General features: G+C 43.1%; 1 protein-coding gene across 12 annotated transcripts in view; it reads left to right on the forward strand.

The window, feature by feature from the left end:
• The window catches only part of LOC112221920 (rap1 GTPase-activating protein 1), a 113,681-nt gene that overhangs the window by 54,416 nt on the left and 46,064 nt on the right, over positions 1–13,201 (forward strand). The gene's annotated exons all lie outside the window — the stretch shown is intronic.

Genomic DNA, 13,201 nt, shown 5'->3' on the forward strand with positions numbered 1-13,201 from the left:
GGGTATTTTACAGCTTGTTTCTAGCATAATGCTTCGCGGACCAACGCGCTGTTTTAGATCACTTTATATAACAGGATACTTTTTATTTACTTAAAAATCTTAAACTAACCTAAACTAACCCTCTCATACCCACTCAATTTCGAGTCTTGGTTTTAACTTAACAGCCCTTTATTGACATAGAGGTAGGCTATTTAAAGAGTGCATGGTGGGTGGAGGAATTTACCGACAAAATCTATGGATAAAGCAGCATATAGCCTAATTTCGTCTTTCAAACAGATATGCCTAACTCTTATTTCTTAAATAGGAAGAAATAGTCTCCAACACAAAGCCCTCTTGTGGTTAGTAAAGGCTAATTAAAATGAAGACAGTTTAAATTAATTATGCTTACTCGATTTTGCCCACTTTCAGCACCATGAGTTGTCCTTTTCCGATTGATTTTGCCGCTACTGCTGCTTCAAGTTATAGCACCACAATGTAAATTCCTTGAATCTGGTTTATTGTGAGGTCAATACTGCTGATAAATAAATCAGGGGCAAGAAAAATATTGTTTTTAATAAAACAATTTATATTAGTAAGTAGAAAGCTATCAAATTTGACCTTTGGTTCTCCTCATCTTTGTGCTCTACTTCTCAAACTGAACAGAACATAAGGCAGCTAGTTCTCATGTAAGATAGTCCAAAAAAATGTACTACCTTTGGACTTTGACTCTCCTCCTGAACTGCCTGCCACCTTAGGCCTACATAGCAAAGCAATTGGTTAGACAGCACACAGCAAGAGCAAAGCCGGTCTCAGGGTTGGAATATCCATTGCAGTGTGTAATGCAGCCTAGTTTTATTTACACCATCCCAACAGCTATCTTAGAAATATAACTTTGCTCCACTGTGAATCTGTTCATTAGACTAACTCCTCATCTCTGGACTCTGAGCTTCAGCCAGGGCCATCCATGACTCAGCTTAGCCCAGAGAGAGAGCCTTCACACAGGCAGGCTACTTCTGCAGATACACTCACTATAAGGTTTAGATAACCAGGGCCCAAGGTTTAGATAACCACAACCTCTATCTCAAGGAAGGATACTGATCCTTGGAATTGGTTTCACAGGGGAAAAAATGTATCATGCTTGTTGCCAAATTATATCTGTTTCAATGCATGTCTAAATGAGCAGAAACTGTTAATTTGTTGAGACATATGTCACAATATTACACTTCAGGCAAAGTGGTTTATATAAGGGTGTTGTATGGTGGTGAATGCTGTGACTTTGCCTGTGGTTGTATGCCCTCTAGTGGCCCAGTGTACCCAACCCAATGGATTCAGTGTCTAGCATGGATTCAGCGTCTAGCATAAATTCAGCAGATGAACGTCTAAAAGATTTGCATTTGATTTTGTAATTATGTTCTGTGAAAACCCACTGATGTGTGAGCCACTCTGTGTTGGGTAAACTGAGGTTAGAGATGTCATTTTGCACATTCCTCTATTTGTGTACAGTGTACGGTACACTAAAGAACCAGAGGTGTCATTTCACATCTCCCTCTGTTTCTGACACCATGCCGTGTACATTACTAACCCGGGCTTATGTCACCATGCATGTGTACGCTTCTCTGTGCACGTAGAGCTGAGTTGTCTAGCTGGCACAGAGGGGGACAAGGGGGGGAGAACACTGTCATACCCAATCAGCCAAGACTGTCTCCTCTCATCTCCTTCAGCCCGCTGTCTGTTCTGTCTGACTAAATATAACAAGAGAGACACAACCTAGCCCCCTGGTTCTCACAGACACACCAGTCCAAAGACCGGTTTCATTATTATAATTGTTTTTTTCAAAGTCACACACAGCACCAGAACAAGTGTCATCATCACCACCAAACGTACTGATGAAAGCAGCGGGCTGGAGGATGAGACTGTTTGACTGCACCAGTAATTCTTCACAGAAAACGTATTTTTCTCATTTGATATCGGTCTTGAATTTGTCATGTTAGAAGAAATCATTTGGTAACCTTTCAAGCAGTTCAGTCCTATTTTCCCCATAATATTATTTTCTTGTGTGCTGACATCTTTGAGAAGGTACACACTTTCTATAGGGTATGCAGTATACATTAAGGTACTTTAAGGATAAAGCATTGGTGACGTGTGTGGATGGTTAAACAACATACACAGGGATGTTCTATGTGAAAAGGCTCTTGATAGATACAGGAAAACTGGTGTTTTAAGCCAACAGAGGCCAGACACTGAGCTGAGGTCAGATCAGTCGTGTACAGTACTTTTAACACTCTACTTCCTGTTTAGAGGAGCTTTAAGCCTCTCCCTGGGGATTTGGGATGTAATCCATTTTCCAGCACTATGCTGCAGGGGTTTTATCCTCCCATGTTGTTATTGTTATCTGATTGACAGACTAACAGACAGCACTCAGTGATAGAAGGCAAGACCTTTCCTAGCAGAATAATACAACAACACGGAGAGATGCTAGCGACTGCTTTTGTTTCCCACTATTGTTTAAAAGGCACTTCTGCATCATGGTGATTTCCCTTGGTTGTTGTTTCCCCACAGGATCTCACGGTTTTACCGATTTGATTTTATATTCTGACGTTTATCCAACATCAAATTTCAGCATCCTTCTATTTCTCCAAAACTAAAATGTGTTTTTAAGTTAAGGGTTTAGGTTTGGATAGGCTTAAATTAAATTAAGTTTAGGCATTCATTCAGAATGGTTAAGGTTTCAGATAGGGTTAAAACCAACAATTAAAACAAAACATTTTAAAACAAAAAAGTCTCTACCACTGAACACGCAACCTTCTCATCCAGAGTCATGGGATTACATCCCAGAATCCCAGAGTCATGGGATTACATCCCAGAATCCCAGAGTCATGGGATTACATCCCAGAGTCATGGGATTACATCCCAGAGTCATGGGATTACATCCCAGAGTCATGAGCGAGTTTATTAGCAAGTGCATCGGAGATGTCGTACCCAGTGTGACTATTAAAACCTTTCCTAACCAGAAACCGTGGATTGATGGCAGCATTCGCGCAAACCTGAAAGCGCAAACCACCGCTTTCAATCATGGTAAGGCGACTTGAAACATGACCAAATACAAACAATGCAGCTATTCCCTCCGCAAGGTAATCAAACAAGTAAAGTGTCAGTATAGAGACAAAGTAGAGTCTCAAATCAACGGCTCAAACACGAGACGCATGTGGCAGGGGCTACAGTCAATCACGGATTACAAAAAGAAAACTAGCCCCGTTGCGGACATCGACGTCTCGCTCCCAGACAAATTAAACAACTTCTTTGCTCGCTTTGAGGACAATACAGTGCCACTGACACGGCCCGCTAGCAAAGCCTGTGGGCTCTCCTTCTCCGCGGCCAACGTGAGTAAAACATTCAAACGTGTTAACCCTCGCAAGGCTGCTGGCCCAGACGGCATCCAACGCCGTTTCCTCAGAGCATGCGCAGACCAGCTGGCTGGTGTGTTTATGGACATATTCAATCAATCCCTATCCCAGTCTGCTGTGCCCACATGCTTCAAGATGGCCACCATTGTTCCTGTTCCCAAGAAAGCTAAGGTAACTGAAGTAAATGACTATCGCCCCGTTGCACTCACTTCTGTCATCATGAAGTGCTTTGAGAGACTAGTCAAGGATCATATTGCCTCCACCCTACCTGACACCTTAGTCCCTCTCCAATTTGTTTACCGCCCCAAAAGGTCCAATGACGATGCAATCGCCAACACACTGCACACTGCCCTATCCCATCTGGGATAGGGCAGAATGCTGTTCATTGGCTACAGATCAGCATTTAACACCATGGTACCTTCCAAACTCATCATTAAGCTCGAGACCCTGGGTCTCGACTTCGCCCTGTACAACTGGGTCCTGGACTTTCTGACGGGCCGCCTCCAGGTGGTGAAGGTAGGAAACAGCATCTCCACCCCGCTGAATCTCAACACTGGGGCCCCATAAGGGTGCGTTCTCAGCCCTCTCCTGTGCTCCCTGTGTGGCCATGCACGCCTCCAACTCAATCATCAAGTTTGAAGACGACACTACAGTGGTAGGCTTGATTACTAACAATGACGAGACAGCCTACAGGGAGGAGGTGAGAGCACTTGGAGTGTTGTCAGGAAAACAACCTCTCACTCAACGTCAACAAAACAAAGGAGATGATCGTGGACTTCAGGAAACAGCAGAGGGAGCACCCCCATCCACATCGATGGGACAGTAGAGGAGAAGGTGGAAAGTTTTAAGTTCCTCGGCGTATACATCACAGACAAACTGAAATGGTCCACCCACACAAACAGCTTGGTGAAGAAGGCACAACAGCGCCTCTTCAACCTCAGGAGGCTGAAGAAATTTGGCTAGTCACCTAAAACCCTCACAAACCTTTACAGATGCACAATCGAGAGCATCCCGTCGGGCTGTATCACCGCCTGGTACGGCAACTGCACCACCCTCAACCGCATGGCTCTCCAGATGGTAGTGCGGTCTGTACAACGCATCACCGGGGGCAAACTACCTGCCCTCCATAACACCTACAGTACCCAATGTCACAGGAAGGCCAAAAAGATCATCAAGGACAACAACCACCTGAACCACTGCCTGTTCACCCCGCTATCATCCAGAAGGCGAGGTCAGTACAGGTGCATCAAAGCTGGGACCGAGAGACTGAAAAACAGCTTCTATCTCAAGGCCATCAGACTGTTAAATAGCCATCACTAACATAGAGAGGCTGTGGCCAACATACAGACTCAAATCTCTGGCTACTTTAATAAATGGACTTAATAAAGGTATCACTCACTTTAAATAATGCCACTTTAATAATGTTTACATATCCTACATTACTCATCTCATATGTATATACTGTATTTCATACCATCTACTGCATCTTGCCTATATATTATTATTCATCCCTGTAACATTGGTGTGTATTAGGTAGTTGTTGTGAATTTGTTAGATTGCTTGTTAGATATTACTGGACTGTTTGAACTAGAAGTACAAGAATTTTGCGACATTCGCGTTAACATCTGCTACCCATGTGTATGTGACCAATATGATTTGATTTGATTCCATCTAGAGTCATGGGATTACGACCAGTGGTGTTGTGCAAATTCTTTTGGCGAGGGAGTGTGTTTTTTCTTTGTGACCTCATCATTTCCTCAATCAAAGTACCGACAGATGTAGCGTATTGAATCATATCATTATATACTATGCATACAATGAATTCCACCTCCAATTGCAACATCTGCCTATGCCCACACTTATTTTTTTTTTGATACACTCCAACACCAAGTTAGGCATACATCATTTCAAAATAGGTCATTATCACTGTCTATCGTGAATGATACTTCTTCATGTTTTACTGGTGAAACGTCCAAACTGCATCTCCATGCCAATCATTTGATTTTTCTCAATCAGTTTCATGGGAATATGCATTTAGATCTGTTTGAATTACTGTTTCATGGGTGAATTAGAGCAGATGGTATTAACTAACTATTAGCCTTTCTTGTATTTTGTTACAATCAAAGCATGTATCCTGCCTAGTGGTGCACTCTGTTGAGTTTAGCACATTATATAGATATTTTCTTTGGGGGGGGACTATTCAACTTCAGCTAACCATCCTAAAATCTCATTAGAAATGAGGAGGTGTTTTGGTGTAACAGTAACGTTACAGCCCTACTATGCTGTGGCATTATATTCAGTATGTTATGTAACATGCTAATGAATCATTATGTAGTAGCGGTGAAGGCTCTGTGCAGGTTTTCGCAACAACATTGATTCAGCTTGATCTAACTTTACCTAACCAGCACAATTGTGAGATTTTCTATTTGTAATAATAAGTGATGAGTAGGACCTTCTTGAAAACAGCCATAATATCAAGCTTTTAATGTGGTGTATTCATGCATCTCAATAAACTAGAACCTAAATGCATTATAATCTCCAACTTGGCCCAATTCACATTTCCAAGCCTCTGATTGGCCTCCGCACTGCACACGTGTAGCCTACAGTTCTTCATCATGCTCGCCACTGCCAGAGAGAAGAAACCACCTTTTACCTACCTCTAGGCAGCTATACATATATATATATATATTTTTCGTTCTATTGTTTTTCATGGAATTTTAGTGGTAATTAAATATACATTTTTTTAGAGGTTAATTAAATATAATGAATTGATAATTTATCAGTAGCTTCTCGATTGAAAACATTCCTAAGTGGGGATTGAGAATCTGAAGGTGTTGCAGGAGAGGATGTGGTTTATTCAGAATCACCTGCTCTTTTTAATGCATACTAATGATGCAGGCAGCTGTCAGGGGAGGTAAAGGTACATGAGGTGCATGTAGGCTGGCTGGTACCTATCACACAGTCTCATCACACAACACTTTGCTCACAAATGGAATACTTCAGTCACTTAGTTATTTAATGTTTTGAAAAGAGCAACCATTTTGAATCGGGTGGAGTGCTTATTATTGTGTCCATATTATATTACACCATACAATACCAGTCAAAAGTTTAAAAAGCTCCTAATCATTCAAGTGTTTTTCTTTATTTGTACTATTTTCTACATTGTAGAATAATAGTGAAGACCTCAAAACTATGAAATAACACATATGGAATCATGTAGTAACCAAAAAAGTGTTAAACAAATCCAAATATATTTATTCTTCAAAGTAGCCACCCTCTGCCTTGATGACAGCTTTGCACACTCTTGGCATTCACTCAACCAGCTTCATGAGGAATGTTTTTCCAACAGTCTTTGAAGGAATTCCCACATGCTGAGAACTTGCTTTTCCTTCACTCTACGGTCCAACTCATCCCAAACCATCTCAATTGGGTTGAGGTCATCTGATGCAGCACCCCAACACTTTTGACTAGTACTGTATATATACTTACAGTGGGGCAAAAAAGTATTTAGTCAGCCACCAATTGTGCAAGTTCTCCCACTTAAAAAGATGAGAGAGGCCTGTAATTTTTATCATAGGTACACTTCAACTATGACAGACAAATGACAATGACAATGCATGACAATGCCCCCGTGCACAAAGCGAGGTCTATGTCAAGATCGGTGTGGAAGAACTGGCCTGTAGAGAGCCCTGACCTCAACCCTATCGAACACCTTTGGGATGAATTGGAACGTCGACTGCGAGCCAGGCAAGGCTTAATCGCCCAGATGTCCACATACTTTTGGTCATGTAGTGTATTACTTCAAATAGATTCTGTCATTGTGTCATGTGTTACAAATGTCCCCATTTGAAAAGTCATGCTTCAAGCTTTCCAGACTGTGGTTTGTTTGCCATGGCAGCCAAACACTTCAATTCTCGATAAGGGTTAAGAAACAACTAAGATAAGAAAACAGTTATCTTTTAATGTCGTGCCAAATGGTCCTTTACCAAATGACTTTTGTTGAGGAACCCATTAAGAATGTCTCTCAGAGTCAGACTAATCTGCCTTTTTGACTGCTGTCCAATATTACCATTATTTGGTGCCTCTTAAGGCTGCAGGTAGATGTCATTTTGAAGGAGAGATATGGTCTTAAAACACACTGTGATGCCAGAGGAGAATGTTGAGAATTGTGCACTTTTAGTAGGATATGCAATTCATCATATTTGTCCAGAGGTGACCTGTGTGTCACATTGCTCTGAGTGGATGGGATAGGACGTGTGTGCTGGCGTGTGTGTGATGCATGTGACACATGATGCATGGCTCCGTGCAGGGAAAACACACAGAGAGGAATAGCATTACACCCATGCCGAGAAGTACTTGAATTGTAATGTTTGGAGGAAAAAGGATTTTCCAAAGACTACTCTTGGGATGTGATGCTTGTGTTAATTTCCTCAACAAAAAAGTTACAAAAATATTTGTCAAACACCTATTTCTCAGAGGCAATTGACAAGACTATAACTGACTAAATAGACCCAGAAAAAAACAGGTGCAACGTTTATGGCCATGTCGCAGCAGTGTGTAGGAAGGAGATGTGGTAAGTGTGCAGGAGGGCATGGAAGGATGGTCAAGTTTTGGTGGATAAAGTTGTGTTTGTTAACTGTAGGGGTGTCCATGTTGCTGGGGATCGGAAGTGTCCGGTGCTAGAGAGACCGATTGAGTGGCCAGAGTCAAAGTAGTGCAGGAAGTGCCGTATGCTGAGGCAGTGAAGCAAGTGGAGGAGGATGGGTCAAGGGTGCGGGATCCTGAGATGATTACAGTGAGTAGTAGATTGGTGCCAGCACAGAGGCATAGGCCAACGAGTGATTTATGCTTAATCAAGGTTGGCTTCTTAGCGTTCATAGTAATGGTTATCATCCGTACCGCATAGATCACAGAAAATATATTGTAAATCACAGAAAATATATGTTATGGTGGCAGCTGCAGAAAACTATTTGGGTATACATGATTTGACTTCAGAAGAGCTACAGGGTGTGTTAAGTGGTGGTTCCTGTCCTCCCAGACTGTTGGCGTGGTGCAAAGTAGTGGAATGGGGTAGTGCGTTTTTATTGAGTGTGAGTGGTGGTGTCTGGGGCTATATTTCATAGAGGAACAGGACTAATGAAGATAATTTAATGTTGGTAGGCTGTGACTGGCCTCACACTCCAGTACAGTAGGTGGCGGTATATGCACCTAAATGTTGGCAGCGATCCGCCATGTGAATTCCAAAGAAGAAGAAGAGGAGGAGTGTGGGCAGACAGGTTCCGCTCTGGCTCACAGTATTGAGATTAATAGTAAAACAACAGTCTAGCTGTTTTTCTCTCCCTTGAGTATAGAAAAGTAATCTGTCTTTGAATTTGTAGTCTCACATAACCTTCCCACTTTCCCCACTGCATTTCATAGCCAGGTTCTGTAGCCAACGTAGCCAAGCCTCCCTGTTTTCCTCAGAGAAAAGGGCTTGATTCTAACCCTTACCGTTCAAAAGATATGACCCGTAATACCGCGGCTACGTTTTTTTCTTTCTGAAGTTCATTGGCAGGCCGCATATCACGGGCCATTCTAAAACTAGGCTACTTGCGAACCGTATCGTTAACCATTTGTTTAGGCTACACCTTTTCAGTCGTGTTACTTCATTAGCTACCTATAGCTACCAACTCGGGGTGCTTTCAGCAGGACACAACATTTTGGAACATTCAGATAGAAATATGCCATGTAGAACAAATATGCCTCTCTGACACATAATAAGAAATAATGGCGGCTCTATTCATGTAATTTCTATCTGCAACTGAACGTGACCCTTGTAACATTACCAGTAGCCTTGGACCAGGACTCAAGCACTGGGAATTCAGCCATAGGGACTTGTGACTCGACTATTGGTGACTCGAATTTGAACATAGGGAACTCGGACTCGAGCACAGGGGATTTGGCACTCGATTCGGACTCGAGGTTTAGTGTCTCGAAACAGTCCTTCGCTCTCTTTCAAAGTCATTAGCACATTCTATTTTGGACACCAATGTGGCGCCGGCATCTGTGGAACGTTGATGACAACGTGGATAACGATGGCGATGATGCTGTGAAACCCATACTACTTTTATTCATGTTTGTCATATTTCTGCTGTTGGGAAGAAAATAGGGTGGTATGCAGAACAATATGTTGGTAGGACAAGGTTATGTACGTTTGTGCACATGGCAGTCAGTGATTTCTGTTTACTAGAGGTTAATGAGGCAATGCAAATGTGATGCGACTAAAATGAAAGGGAATATAGTTGACTAAAATGGCCCACTGTTTTTGTAAGTTTGACAATAGACTAAATCAGTATTGAACTGACGAAAAATTTGACTGACTTATTTAGTCAAAATGACTACGACTAAATGAGTGCCAAAATGAACACTGTCACCCACACCACACGAACACATGCACACATGCGCGCACGGATACACACACACACACACACACACACACACACACACACACACACACACACACACACACACACACACACACACACACACACACACACACACACAGAGAGAGAGAGAGGAGACAGTGATGCATCACATTAGCCTGTCTAAAGCACTGCTTAAAAGGAATTGCTTTTTTCCTCGGGGACAATCGCTCTCCCATCCATCTGAAATTGTGCCCATTTGGGCCAGCTCCATCACAAGGCCTGAGGGCTAAGATGGACATTTCAAGGGCCCCTGAGGGGAGCAGGTGGATCTTAGCCCAGCAGGCGTTATTTATGTGTTCATTCACAACACATGCTCTGCTCCTGTCTGGCTGTTAAAGGACAGACCAGGACAGGCCAAGAGTGACTGGTGGCAGCCAGGTCAGTCCAGCACAGGACAGAGAAAGTTTACAGTTTTATTAGTGGTATGTGCAGGATACACATGGTACACACCATCCAACTAAACACGGACTTACATGTTCCTTCTGGACAATGCAACAACAATAAGACATGATATAATCTAAGAGTAAGAGCTGGACATCATGGATGGGATGTGACCTGTTTGGAACATAGATTAGGTTAGAGGGGTAGGAGTAGTGGTGGCTATTCAGCATGATACATGTTAATTGGGGTGGGGACTGGCTATATGTCTGTTGAGGGGGGGGGGGGGGGCTCTGTGTTGAGGATCTGTGTGGAGGAGGTAATGTTACCTACATTCACCTGGGGGCAGCCCGTCAGGAAGAACTCGTCCAGTTGCATAGGGAGGAGTTCAGACCCAGGGCTGTGAGCTTTGTGGTGAGCTTAGAGGGCACTATGGTATTGAAGACCGAGCTGCAGTCGATGAACAGCCTCCTCGTATAATCATTCCTCTTGTCCAGGTGCGTGAGTGCAGTGTGCAGTGCACTGTCCGTGGGAGGAGGTGATGTGGTCTTTGACGAGCATCTCGAAGCAATTCATGATGACCAAAGTGAGTGCTACGGGTCAGTAGTCGTTCAGTTCCTTTCCTTTTCTTAAGCAGGGGGGTGATAGTGGACATCCTGAAGCAGATGGCCTGAGCTAGAGAGAGATTGCAAATGTTGGCGAACACAACAGCTTGCTGGTCTGCTCATACTCAGAAGGCGCGGCTAGGGACGTCGTCTGGGCCGGAAGCCTTGCGAGGGTTAATACTTTTGAATGACTTACTTACATCCTCCTTGGAGACTGTAAACACGCAGCCCTCATTGTCCTCTGGGGCTCTCCTCGGCAGCTCAGAGTCGTTTTGCTCCAAGTGTGATAAAAAAGTGTTTAGCACGTCTGATAGGGTGGCGTTGGTGTCCGCGAGCGTGACTGGCTTTCTGTTTGTAATCCGTGATCGTTAAAACCCCCTGCCACATACGCCTTATTAAGCCAGAGGCCGACTGCAAACATCTGCCATGATGTTAATGTGTTAGAGGGAATGGAGGGGACATGGGGACTGACAGAGACACTGGGAGTGTTGCAGAATGTTTACTGAACATGTAGGCAAAAGTAGAACACTTCCTTTACATGCTACATCTATCACAATGCTACTGTATGAATGTTGTTTGGAAATGAAATTAGCATGTACTGTTGGCGCAAATACGACATGTAAGCCAGCCCATGTTCATTTTTTAAACAAGAGGCTAGATTTATAAAGAAAGACACGACGGAGGACACACAGAACATCTGCTTGCTATATTTTTAAAGCAACAGGTTTATTTCCTCCTCATGTTAAAGCCATATCAACAGTCAATAATATCGCCAGGTATCCGAGGCAGAGCCATATCAACAGTCAATAATACCGCCAGGTATCTGATCCCATGTGATGGGGTCGTAAACCCCGGGCAGGCTGTGCTCTGTGGTCAACTGATGGTCACACGCAGTCAGCCAGCCATCCAGATCTCACAGATTACACCCTGGACAGCTCTGCTCTGCTCTCCTCTCCATCCACGCAAACGCTGGTCTCTGCCTCTCTCTGACACACCAGTAAATGAGAGGGGAAAGACAGAAGTAATCATAGTGGTTTCGTTTCTGTCTTTTTCCCTTCAGCTCATATATTGACACACATGAAATGTAGTAGTCACAGCAGAGCCCCACCAGCTCCTCACTACACTATATTACTGGTGGTCACAGCAGAGCCCCACCAGCTCCTCACTACACTATATTACTGGTGGTCACAGCAGAGCCCCACCAGCTACTCACTACACTCCACTGCTGGTGGTCACGCTCCTCAATATACTACTGGTGGTCCAGCAGTTCCTTTCTACACTACACTACTGGTGGTTTCGGCGATATACCGTTTATACCATATACCGGGGTATTTTCAAATACCAACTGTATGATTTTCAATACTGTTCCCAACATTTTTGGGGTTGGGGGCACCCCTGTCTCGCTGAGGCTTCGGTGCTACGCTGCTGCTTATGACTAACTATAAGTGAAGTATAACTATAAGAAATCTGAGATGTGTCAAATAAATGATATCCAGCTCAGGGCTCCAGCTATTCATTTGGTTTCCTAACTTGCTAGCTAAGTGGCTAGATTTCAAGATCAAGCTTCTTGGTTACAGAAGAGACATTCAATCCCCTCCTGGATCAAGATCGCTGTTGCCTTAATTGTTTGGTGCGTAAAAAAAGTATATACATATGTATATATACAATACCAGTCAAAAGTTTGGACACACCTAATCTTTGAAGGGTTTTTCTTTATGTTTACTGTGTTTACTACTATAGTGAAGACATCAAAACTACGAAATAACAAATGGAATCATATAGTAACCAAAAAAGTGTTAAACAAATCTAAATGTATTTGAGATTTTTCAAAGTAGCATTCTCTCAACCAGCTTCATGAGGTAGTCACCTGGAATGCATTTCAATTAACAGGTGTTCCTTGTTAATTTGTGGAATTTCTTTCCTCCTTAATGCGTTTGAGCCAATCAGTTGTGTGACAAGGTAGGGTTGGTATACAGAAGATGGCCCTATTTGGTAAAAGACCAAGTCCATATTATGGCAAGAACAGCTCAAAAAAGCAAAGAGAAACGAAGATCAGTCAATCTGGAATGAAAACGGAAACACAGTGGGACAGGACAGCAGGTGTTAGAGGGAAAGATGGGGAGCGAGAGAGGGAGGGAAAGGGAGGAGTCCATCGACGTAAGACCCTCTCTTATCGCCTCCTTCTCAAAACCCATTGGAGAAGAAGGTCAGAAGGGAGGGACCTACCCACTGGGCACATACTGGTTGAATCAACATTGTTTCTATGTCATTTCAATGAAATTAATATAGACGTTGAAATTAATGATAGACTTTGAATTGACGTCTGTGCCCAGAGGGTATGGCTTTGTCATAAAATGGGTTTTGTGAAAAA

The sequence above is a fragment of the Oncorhynchus tshawytscha genome, linkage group LG22 (assembly GCF_018296145.1).
Source record: "Oncorhynchus tshawytscha isolate Ot180627B linkage group LG22, Otsh_v2.0, whole genome shotgun sequence".
Lineage (NCBI taxonomy): Eukaryota > Metazoa > Chordata > Actinopteri > Salmoniformes > Salmonidae > Oncorhynchus > Oncorhynchus tshawytscha.